The sequence below is a fragment of the Haliotis rufescens genome, unplaced genomic scaffold (genome assembly GCF_023055435.1).
Source record: "Haliotis rufescens isolate VD_foot unplaced genomic scaffold, xgHalRufe1.0.p SCAF_14, whole genome shotgun sequence".
NCBI lineage: Eukaryota > Metazoa > Mollusca > Gastropoda > Lepetellida > Haliotidae > Haliotis > Haliotis rufescens.
Window position 1 is genome coordinate 3,700,928 of NW_025963824.1, and position 12,506 is coordinate 3,713,433.

The window sequence follows — 12,506 nt, forward strand, 5'->3', positions numbered from 1 at the left end:
GGGCAACCAACTTGCTCATTTCATTGACATTGGTATTGTTTTACATGTTTTGTTTTTAATAAAGTCAACTCGAGCATTAAGTGGATAAACTGTATTAAATAAAAACCAAATAATGATCTTGAGAAACTTTATTTTCTAAATAAGAACACATATCAAGCAGTGTTATCTGCATATAAAGAGTCTCTGAATCGCATCACCGCTCAGTTCACAGTTTTGTAGCTTAAGCATGCTTTATTGCATCTCAACCCCCAAGTCAAACTTGGACCTGTTGTAACTCTGTGCTCTAACGATTTCACGTACAGAAAATGTTGTTTCAGGGACAACTGCAGGTTTCTGTCCAGAATAACTCAAATTGATTTCTTGGAGTCGCCCACTTATTGTTCCCTTATGAGTTCATTTTCTGTGCACTGCATTGTCTATGTCCATGACTTCAGTAATTACATTTTGCGGGTCACCCTTGCTCCTGTATAACTACAAGACGGGAACTGCAACATTATCCCCAACACTTACGGAACACAGTGACCTGTTTCTCCTGGCGATCATACGAGTGGCGTATTTGCGGATTCCACCCTTGGATGTCTTCCTGGCAATCACCCGAGTAATGTGTTTACAGATTCCATCATGCGCTGTCTTCCTGGCGATCGCCCGAGTAGTGAATTTGCGAATTCCACCCTGGGATGTCTTCATGGCGATCACCCGAGTAGTGAATTTGCGGATTCCACCCTGGAGTGTCTTCCTGGCGATCACCCTAGTAACGTGTTTACGGATTCCACCCTGGGCTATCTTCCTGGCAATCACCCGAGTAATGTGTTTATAGATTCCATCATGGGCTGTCTTCCTGGCGATCGCCCGAGTAGTGAATTTGCGAATTCCACCCTGGGATGTCTTCGTGGCGATCACCCGAGTAGTGAATTTGCGGATTCCACCCTGGAGTGTCTTCCTGGCGATCACCCTAGTAACGTGTTTACGGATTCCATCATGGCCTGTCTTCCTGGCGATCACCCGAGTAGCGTGTTTAAGGATTCCATCCTGGATTTCTTCCTGGCGGTAACCCAAGTAGCGTGTTTACGGATTCCATTCTGGGCTGTCTTCCTGGCAATCACCCGAGTAGCCTGTTTCCGGACTCCACCCTGGGATGTCTTCCTGGCGATCACCCGAGTAACGTGTTTGCGGATTCCACCCTGGACTGTCTTCCTGGCGATCACCCGAGTAGCGTGTTTGCGGATTCCACCCTGAGATGGCTTCGTGGCGATCACCCAAGTTGCGTGTTTACGGATTCCACCCTGGACTGTCTTCCTGGCGATCACCCGAGTAGCGTGTTTACGGATTCCATCCTGTGATGTCTTCCTGGCGATCACCTGAGTAGCGTGTTTAAGGATTCCATCCTGGGATTTCTTCCTGGCGATCACCCAAGTAGCGTGTTTACGGATTCCATTCTGGGCTGTCTTCCTGGCAATCACCCGAGTAGCCTGTTTCCAGACTCCACCCTGGGATGTCTTCCTGGCGATCACCCGAGTAACATGTTTGGGGATTCCACCCTGGACTGTCTTCCTGGCGATCACCCGAGTAGCGTGTTTGCGGATTCCACCCTGAGATGTCTTCCTGGCGATCATCCGAGTAACATGTTTGAGGATTCCACCCGGGGATGTCTTCATGGCGATCACCCAAGTAGTGTGTTTACGGATTCCACCCTGGGATGTCTTCATGGCGATCACCCGAGTAACATGTTTACGGATTCCATCCTCGGCTGTCTTCCTGGCGATCACCCGAGTAGCGTGTTTGCGGATTCCATCCTGAGATGGCTTCGTGGCGATAACCCAAGTTGCGTGTTTACGGATTCCACCCTGGACTGTCTTCCTGGCAATCACCCGAGTAGCGTGTTTACGGATTCCATCCTGTGATGTCTTCCTGGCGATCACCTGAGTAGCGTGTTTAAGGATTCCACCCTGGGATTTCTTCCTGGCGATCACCCAAGTAGCGTGTTTACGGATTCCATTCTGGGCTGTCTTCCTGGCAATCACCCGAGTAGCCTGTTTCCGGACTCCACCCTGGGATGTCTTCCTGGCGATCACCCGAGTAACGTGTTTGCGGATTCCACCCTGGACTGTCTTCCTGGTGATCACCCGAGTAGCATGTTTGCGGATTCCACCCTGGACTGTCTTCCTGGCGATCACCCGAGTAGCGTGTTTGCGGATTCCACCCTGAGATATCTTCCTGGCGATCACCCAAGTTGCGTGTTTACGGATTCCACCCTGGACTGTCTTCCTGGCGATCACCCGAGTAGCGTTTTTAAGGATTCCACCCTGTGATGTCTTCCTGGCGATCACCTGAGTAGCGTGTTTACGGATTCCATCCTGTGATGTCTTCCTGGCGATCACCTGAGTAGCGTGTTTAAGGATTCCACCCTGGGATTTCTTCCTGGCGATCACCCAAGTAGCGTGTTTACGGATTCCATTCTGGGCTGTCTTCCTGGCAATCACCCGAGTAGCCTGTTTCCGGACTCCACCCTGGGATGTCTTCCTGGCGATCACCCGAGTAACGTGTTTGCGGATTCCACCCTGGACTGTCTTCCTGGTGATCACCCGAGTAGCATGTTTGCGGATTCCACCCTGGACTGTCTTCCTGGCGATCACCCGAGTAGCGTGTTTGCGGATTCCACCCTGAGATGGCTTCCTGGCGATCACCCAAGTTGCGTGTTTACGGATTCCACCCTGGACTGTCTTCCTGGCGATCACCCGAGTAGCGTTTTTAAGGATTCCACCCTGTGATGTCTTCCTGGCGATCACCTGAGTAGCGTGTTTAAGGATTCCATCCTGGGATTTCTTCCTGGCGATCACCCAAGTAGCGTGTTTACGAATTCCATTCTGGGCTGTCTTCCTGGCAATCACCCGAGTAGCCTGTTTCCAGACTCCACCCTGTGATGTCTTCCTGGCGATCACCCGAGTAACATGTTTGCGGATTCCACCCTGGACTGTCTTCCTGGCGATCACCCGAGTAGCGTATTTGCGGATTCCACCCTGAGATGTCTTCCTGGCGATCATCCGAGTAACATGTTTGAGGATTCCACCCTGGGATGTCTTCATGGGGATCACCCAAGTAGCGTGTTTACGGATTCCACCCTGGGATGTCTTCATGGCGATCACCCGAGTAACATGTTTACGGATTCCATCCTGGGCTGTCTTCCTGGCGATCACCCGAGTAGCGTATTTGGGGATTCCACCCTGAGATGGCTTCGTGGCTATAACCCAAGTTGCGTGTTTACGGATTCCACCCTGGACTGTCTTCCTGGCAATCACCCGAGTAGCGTGTTTACGGATTCCATCCTGTGATGTCTTCCTGGCGATCACCTGAGTAGCGTGTTTAAGGATTCCATCCTGGGATTTCTTCCTGGCGATCACCCAAGTTGCGTGTTTACGGATTCCATTCTGGGCTGTCTTCCTTGCAATCACCCGAGTAGCCTGTTTCCAGACTCCACCCTGGGATGTCTTCCTGGCGATCACCCGAGTAACGTGTTTGCGGATTCCACCCTGGACTGTCTTCCTGGCGATCACCCGAGTAGCGTATTTGCGGATTCCACCCTGAGATATCTTCCTGGCGATCACCTGAGTAGCGTGTTTGCGGATTCCACCCTGAGATGTCTTCCTGGCGATCATCCGAGTAACATGTTTGAGGATTCCACCCTGGGATGTCTTCATGGCGATCACCCAAGTAGCGTGTTTACGGATTCCACCCTGGGATGTCTTCATGGCGATCACCCGAGTAACATGTTTACGGATTCCATCCTGGGCTGTCTTCCTGGCGATCACCCGAGTAGCGTGTTTGCGGATTCCACCCTGAGATGGCTTCCCGGCGATAACCCAAGTTGCGTGTTTACGGATTCCACCCTGGGCTGTCTTCCTGGCGATCAGCCGAGTAGCGTGTTTACGGATTCCATCCTGTGATGTTTTCCTGGCGATCACCTGAGTAGCGTGTTTAAGGATTCCACCCTGGGATTTCTTCCTGGCGATCACCCAAGTAGCGTGCTTACGGATTCCATTCTGGGCTGTCTTCCTGGCAATCACCCGAGTAGGCTGTTTCCAGACTCCACCCTGGGATGTCTTCCTGGCGATCACCCGAGTAGCCTGTTTCCAGACTCCACCCTGGGATGTCTTCCTGGCGATCACCCGAGTAACGTGTTTGCGGATTCCACCCTGGACTGTCTTCCTGGCGATCACCCGAGTAGCGTACTTGCGGATTCCACCCTGAGATATCTTCCTGGCGATCACCTGAGTAGCGTGTTTGCGGATTCCACCCTGAGATGTCTTCCTGGCGATCATCCGAGTAACATGTTTGAGGATTCCACCCTGGGATGTCTTCATGGCGATCACCCAAGTAGCGTGTTTATGGATTCCACCCTGGGATGTCTTCATGGCGATCACCCGAGTAACATGTTTACGGATTCCATCCTTGGCTGTCTTCCTGGCGATCACCCGAGTAGCGTGTTTGCGGATTCCACCCTGGGCTGTCTTCCTGGCAATCAGCCAAGTAACGTGTTTACGGATTCCATCCTTGGCTGTCTTCCTGGCAATCATCCGAGTAACATGTTTGAGGATTTCACCCTGGGATGTCTTCCTGGCGATCACTCAAGTAGCGTGTTTGCGGATTCCACCCTTGGTTGTCTTCCTGGCAATCACCCGAGTAATGTGTTTACAGATTCCATCATGGGCTGTCTTCCTGGCGATCAACCGAGTAGCGTGTTTGCGGATTCCACCCTGGGATGTCTTCCCGGTGATCACCCGAGTAGCGTGTTTACGGATTCCACCCTTGGATGTCTTCCTTGCAATCATCCGAGTAACATGTTTATGGATTCCACACTGAGATGTCTTCCTGGCGATCACCTGAGTACCGTGTTTACAGATTCCACTCTGGGCTGTCTTCCTGGCGATCACCCGAGTAGCGTGTTTATGGATTCCACTCCGGGCTGTCTTCCTGGCAGGGTGTCAAGCTTCTACATCAAAGTAAACAGCATTTGGCACATCTGAAACATCAATATTTGTAGCATCAACATCAGCAAGCACATCAACAACAGTGGCGTCAACAACATCTGGCATAACCTCAACAGGAATGTAATATCAGGAACGACATCTATATTTAATTTGTGTTTTACAGTGGTAGAAACCATATAAATAGTAATTTATGATTTAATGTTGATGCATCCGTGTGTGAAAACAATTCAGTGAACAGATCTTTGTAAAAGAACTTTGTCCTTTTGACTTCTGTGAATAAGATTTTAAAACTCATACACGTCACTGTCTATTGCATTCCTTGGGCAAACGGCCAGCCAAATGCACGCAATGCACAGATTAGGTGTAACATATACATTACAATGATCAGGTATATTCTACAGAACTCGTACATGTTTCGGCCCTGTGTGACCCCATGACCGACGCAAAGTCACGCACAACGACGACGACAGCTATCTGCATTTCTGACGAAATGTCTTGGGTGCATTAGCAAAAACATAAAACGATTAACAGTACGCAGATTGTCTGATTGTTTCTGATTACTTACATGACACATTTATGCATATACCACCCCTCAATCAACGACAATCCTCCTGCGCATTGTTGTCAGTGATCACGCCATTTTGTAAAAAATATCCGCGGATTTCTGCGAAACCTATGTTACTGTTTTGTGGAACGAATTAGGAATTTTAAGGGAGCATCATGCCGTTACTGCGTGGTGGGCCATGGCAATATTGTCCATACGTACCATGTATACTATGATGCTACACTGGGAATGGATTGTAGGTACATGTACTGTACAGGGTATTAGAATCAGACAAATGGTCAGTAAGGTTGGTTGGTTGTTTTGTTGGTTTGTTGTTTAACACCGCACTCAGCAATATTCAGGCTATATGACGGCGGTCTGTAAATAATCGAGTCTGGACCAGACAATTCAGTGATTAATATCATGAGCATCGATCCACGCAATTGGGATCGATGACATGCATCAACCAAGTCAGCCTGACCACCCGATCCTGTTAGTCGCCTTTTACGACAGGCATAGTCGGCTTTTACGGCAAGCATGGGTTGCTGAAGATCTATTCTACCCCGGATTTTCACGGATCGGTCAGTAAGACAGCTAGTTATCTTTATTGTATACTTGAAACTCTATGACCCTATGATCTGGCTAGTTATTAGCTCAGTAACATGGGGAACGACAATACACTCTTCTGTCAATGCACAGAGCAGTAGGTTTTCATCTTGGACTAGGAAAGTATACTCTGAAGCTGGCAGTGAATGGAGAATCGGGTTGGTTTCCACCTGAGGTCCGTCAGTGGTCACCCGTTGCTGGACATTGGTCAAGAAAGACGAACACCACTGAGAGGAGAAATGAAAATTAAAGGTTTATGTGGGCGGATAAATCAAAAAGCAAGAACTGGAACTGGCAGGCATCTCATCAAGGCTAGCTGAGAAATGTGGCTAGATGTTGACATTTTAACAAACCGAGTAATATTTAACCCTATTTTAGCCCACCCTGATCTTACCTTTCACAGAGAAAGAGAACCTGTCACGACATTTTAACTAGGCCTTTTATACTGTTAAACTTTGCTGGCTTTTATATCTGTATATATGTACGTTTAGCACATTTTGTATTTTACCACTAATGTCTCTCATAAATCGGTTGTTTTATAGGTTACGTAATGAGTATGCATACGCTGTAGTATATGACTCTCATAAATTGGTTGTTTTATAGGTTAAATAATGAGTATGCCTACGATGTAGTATATGTCTCTCATAAATCGGTTGTTTTATAGGTTACATAATGAGTATGCATACGCTGTAGTATATGTCTCTCATAAATCGGTTGTTTTATAGGTTAAATAATGAATATGCATACGCTGTAGAATATGTCTATCATAAATCGTCTGTTTTACAGGTTACATAATGAGTATGCATACGCTGTAGTATATGTCTCTCATAAATCGGTTGTTTTACAGGTTACATAATGAATATGCATACGCTGTAGTATACGTCGCTCATAAATCGTCTGTTTTATAGGTTAAATAATGAATATGCATACACTGTAGAATATTTCTCTCATAAATCGTCTGTTTTACAGGTTACATAATGAGTATGCATACGCTGTAGTATATGTCTCTCATAAATCGGTTGTTTTACAGGTTAAATAATGAGGATACATACGCTGTAGTATATGTCTCTCATAAATCGGTTGTTTTCTAGGTTACATAATGAGTATGCATACGCTGTAGAATATGTCTCTCATAAATCGGCTGTTTTACAGGTTACATAATGAGTAGGCATACGCTGTAGTATATGTCTCTCATAAATCGGCTGCTTTACAGGTTACATAATGAATATGCATACGCTGTAGGATATGTCTCTCATAAATCGGCTGTTTTACAGGTTACGTAATGAGTATGCATACGCTGTAGAATATGTCTCTCATAAATCGGTTGTTTTATAGGTTCAATAATGAGTATGCATACGCTGTAGTATATGTCTCGCATAAATCGGTTGTTTTACAGGTTACATAATGAGTATGCATACGCTGTAGAATATGTCTATCATAAATCGGCTGTTTTATAGGTTCAATAATGAGTATGCATACGCTGTAGTATATGTCTTTCATAAATCGGTTGTTTTTTAGGTTACATAATGAGTATACATACGCTGTAGTATATGTCTCTCATAAATCGGTTGTTTTATAGGTTCAATAATGAGTATGCATACGCTGTAGTATATGTCCATGTAAAACAAGGGAGAGAGAAATAAACTACTTTCTATCTTGTATGAGTTTGTAATCAATGTATTATGTACATCAATTTTCGTCAGTGCATCTACATCAGTGCATCTTTGTGTTTTTCTCCAGATATTAAACAGCACTTTCGAGTAATGTTTTCGTCAATGTGTGGGGTGGTAGTTGAAGCATTATTTTGTCACGCTAAAATTCGGTTTGATGTCCCATATGAGAATAATGTGAACTCTGTAATCTGGTGCTTCTTAATGTATATTATGCCCAGAATGATCAGTTCAGTGTGGCAAATGTGGCATTTGGGCAACGCAATGTACATGAATAATGTGTACAACTCTCAAGCGATAATAACCACATGATAATAAAAGTTAAATGTACGTGTAAATATTGTTAGTTTATGATAACAAATAACCAGGTTTAACTATTCTGACGTTTGGTATTTAACAAGATATAGATAGTTATTACACTCAAGTAAAAAATCAAAGCTTTCGCGATGTCCTGACTTATATTTCGAGTAGGGATGAGCCTTGGAACTTGTTTTGTGATTCAGATACCATCACCTCCCTTATGTCAGCATTTGATTTCAATCCATGTTCATTTTGCTCGAGAGGTTGTACACTATCATTTGTAACCGAGTCACAGACACAGGTCACAACAAACTCCAACAAGTACACTGCGGTTTGAGTTTTCTAATGTAGAACTTTACATTGAGGGTATATACCATGTATATCGGCAATATTTGGGTGCGGGGATGCTTGAAAACTAGGGATATGATATTCCGCCGATTGATGAAAAATTAAATGAATATTGGAACATTCAATAAGTTTTGCAACTTGGGCATTTGTGTTTACACAAACAATGTCAACTTGTGGCATGTGTGACACTAGTCATAACATCAGGTTGACACGTGTCATAACAAGTTCCAGACAACAATATGTTAGATGTGATGGCTTCATTCACCTAAGGGTGGTTACAATCATGGATTCTCTCAAACATGAACAACGCGTGGTAATAAAGTTCTTTATCAAGGAGGGATGCAAAGCAAAAGAAATCCATGATCGCATGTGGTTGCCATATGTGGATGTGGATTCAAACAGTTAAATCATCCCCCCTACAGCCCAGGCTTAGCCCATAGTGACTATTTCCTATTCCAGCAGGGGGCACGGGTAGCCCAGTCGTCTAAGGCGCCGCGATTCGCTGTGCGGATCCCTTGGACACGCCAGAAACCTACGATTGTGGGTTCGAATCCCGGTTCGCCCCGATTATGTTTCTAGGTTTGTCAGCACCATTCCCGTGCTCGTGGGTTTCACCAAAGTGGTAAACGTCTGAGACCTGCATAACTTTGGGCTTTTCTCCCACATTAAGCTGACACGCCGTGATATAACTGGAATACTGTTAAAAGCGGCGTTAAACCCAACTCACTCACTCACTCACACACACCTATTCCAGCAAATGAAATCTGCCCTACGTGGAAGACGCTTCCAGGATGACGAGACATAAAGGCTGCCACAGAGGCATGGTTAGAGGTCCAATCTGAGAATTTCTTTAAAAGTGGTATTAAAAGCTTGAAGGACAAATGGAATAAGTGCATTGAGGTGAATGGACATTATATTGAAAAATAAAGGTGCAAAAGATATTCTGCAATTTGGTCTCACATTGAAGTTGCAAAACTTATTGAACGCCCCTCCTAAATGCAACCACTTTCGATTTGATTTGAATTGAATTGGGAACAATTCAGGAAAACAACAACATTTTTATGATAATTCCCATATTCTCACTAGTACGTGGTATATAATGTAAATGAGATCCTTAAGAATAAATATTGTATATGGTTATTTAATTGTTTAAAGATTTTTTATTTTTTTCACGAATACACTTTCATGATGTTAGTAATCACAATTCAATGTAACTGTCTTTCTGTATATGCGGATTGATTGATACCGTCAGTAAAATCTTTTCTCGTTATAATTAGGTCAGTTTACTCTTGTATACACAATGTCACTCGCGCAAGAGTGAATGAGAATGGTTTTACGCCGCTTTTAGCAATATTCCAGCAATATCACGGCGGGGGAAACGGGCTTCACACATTTTACACATGTGGGGAATCGAACCCGGATCTTCGGCGTGACGAGCGAACACTTTAACGACTAGGCTACCCCACCGCCCCTACACTCGCCTAAGAGGAAGTTGTATCGAATTACAGAGTCGGCTTTATATACAGGTGCGTCTACAATGGCTGCTCTCTGCCATTACAATCTGTCACACCACGCTTGAATGCACAATTATGCCGGTGTTGTTGTGAGCAAATACCTTGCCTCTAAATATATATTTGTAGATACATTATTACATATTTTCGTAGATTGTATATATAATAGGCACAAAGACGTAAAAGGTTTATGAAAGATGCATTGGTGCTTTGATATACGACGAGAACGAATCTTGTTTTTTCTCTGCGTTCCTTATCTGTATCAACGTATAATGATTCATCTTACTGCATGTATGTTTGGAGGCAATATCGAAGGCCCGCCCAGCCCAGCAGACACAGACACTTTCCCTAATTTATCTGCTGATTAGAATTTGTCAATGTCATGTAATAGCACTATTGCTAAAATCCGGTATGAATAGATGATTCGTTTTGTCATACATGTTAGAATTTTTACCCTATCGAATGATTGGTACCATATTATTCAATCAGCGAGTTATGTTTTTATTTTATTATATACATATATTGTTAATCATATCTCAGAACGCAGAACTGATAACATCCACACATGTAATTATTACACAGAGAAATTGTCACATATCATTTCCTGTACACTCCTGCTTGAACATAGAGCCAACATAAAAAAAATAATGTATATGCTGTTATCGGTGCAACTGTATGTCCACATGTATCCCAGCTGGCTAACGTCTCCAATAAAGTCAGCTCTATTTTTCAAGCATTATTTAATTTTCGAACACATTTTGAATGAAAAAAAATTAAAGGGGACTTTGTTTTATAATCATATTTAACAAACCTACGTGTATTTCACAAACATTCTGCGTAGTCCCCACCAAGTAACACATAGGTTTTACAAACATTTTGGGCATATTTTGCGAAATAAAGTTAAAGATCTTTGCGTTGTAGTGGACTGACACTTTGTCCTCAAATTACTTCTACATACACAAGGGAGCAATGGGAAAAGGTAGGTTTTCACTTATGGTTGCCTTGGAAACCCAATAACTTGCTTTTAATTGAGATCACGGCGTCACCTTTCGTACCATATATAAACTTTTTAAGATGTCCAGACAGACAGACAGAAAGACAGACAGACAGGCACCATATTTAACACAGAGTTATATGACAAACGACATGCAAACGTGAACAGGTTAGAAACAGGATCTGATAAGAATTTTACGCACGCCAGTGAACATATTGGTCACCCCATAGAAAGATAATGCACCTCCTTTGTGAAGAGCCTACACAAATCAGGTGTTCACAGTGAGACGTAGCTGTTTGAGTGTTATCTTGCCACAATAACGCAGCGTGAGCTCACGAGACCAAGCAGAGAGCTGAATGGCCCAAGCCTCATGGCTTGCATAATACAAAAGATAGCATGTACAGGACAATCGCTTACCGCCTGATCGTGCCGAATGATAGTGCGTGAAAACGGTAAATGATATACAGCAATAGGGAGCACACGAGATATTGATTTCATTTGTGAAGAAAATAATTATTATCTAAGGAATTATCGTACACATGAAACCTCGACATTTTAAACTGTTAACGACTCTTGGTGTATTTGATATCCAGCGACATTCTCTATATATCTTGTTTGTCATAATACAATTTAGATTTTCAACATACGAACACCATACACAACCAATAAGCGTCCAATTTGAATACATTTTTCCCTCTTTCCTCACAGAATACAGTTTCGTCTGACGGTGTTATATAATTCCCCTTGAGTCCCGTGAGTAATGGTTATATCCAGTGTCCAATTCAAGAATTTAATCCTGTCAAATCACGTGACAGTTGGGATATCACGTGAGACAAGCTCCTTGTCTGTTTACTGTTGTCAGAGAGTCTTCACTGGTCTGCTCGAGCAAGTTATGGTTCTGAGGTGTCTCCATGAAGGGAAGACAGAATACCTCTGTGGTAGATTTTAAGGATTTCATTTCTTCTTTCTTCAAGGTAAGCAGATATGAGTTCAACCCTATTTATAACCTTTTGCAAGTGGTGCTGTGTATTCAAAATATGGTTACAACAAAGGTGACATGTAAATACAATGATAATCTATATCAGAATACATCCGAAGGATCGGGGGGACATCACATTTCACCGCAAAAGCCAGGGCCCCGTCCCTCAAAGCGATCTTAGCGCTACGATGATCGTAAGCCTTTGTTACAATATGGGTCTTCCGATCACTTTTGTGCTAAGATCGCTTTGAGGAACGGAGCTCAGGTCTAAATTCAAGTCATGATTTCATGGTTCGTCTTGTATGTGGGAAACCAATATCGCAATATGGCTGAATGTGGCAAAACGTGGTATTAATGTACATTGTAGAAATCGCTGCAATACGATTGCATCACAATGCTTTGCAGACCATTGAGACGCCATTTGTTGCCATGACGTCACAATCAAATGACATCAGTAATGGCTCTGCTACTGAAGCTGTAAGCAGTACCTTTTATACTTAAGACACTGCTTATTACTATCTTCAATCTGAAAAAGTTGAAAGAATGATATTGGACGATAAATAAAATCT

General features: G+C 43.7%; 2 protein-coding genes across 2 annotated transcripts in view; both read left to right on the forward strand.

Moving 5' to 3' along the window:
* Positions 1–12,506, forward strand: part of LOC124123574 (serine/threonine-protein phosphatase 6 regulatory ankyrin repeat subunit A-like) — a 407,486-nt gene that overhangs the window by 71,435 nt on the left and 323,545 nt on the right. The window contains exon 3 of the mRNA XM_048395650.1: positions 11,821–11,932. The gene's annotated coding sequence lies outside the window, so the exon portion shown is untranslated. The remainder of the gene's footprint in view (positions 1–11,820; positions 11,933–12,506) is intronic.
* LOC124117601 overlaps positions 1–12,506 on the forward strand; it is a 93,158-nt gene that overhangs the window by 24,432 nt on the left and 56,220 nt on the right. The gene's annotated exons all lie outside the window — the stretch shown is intronic.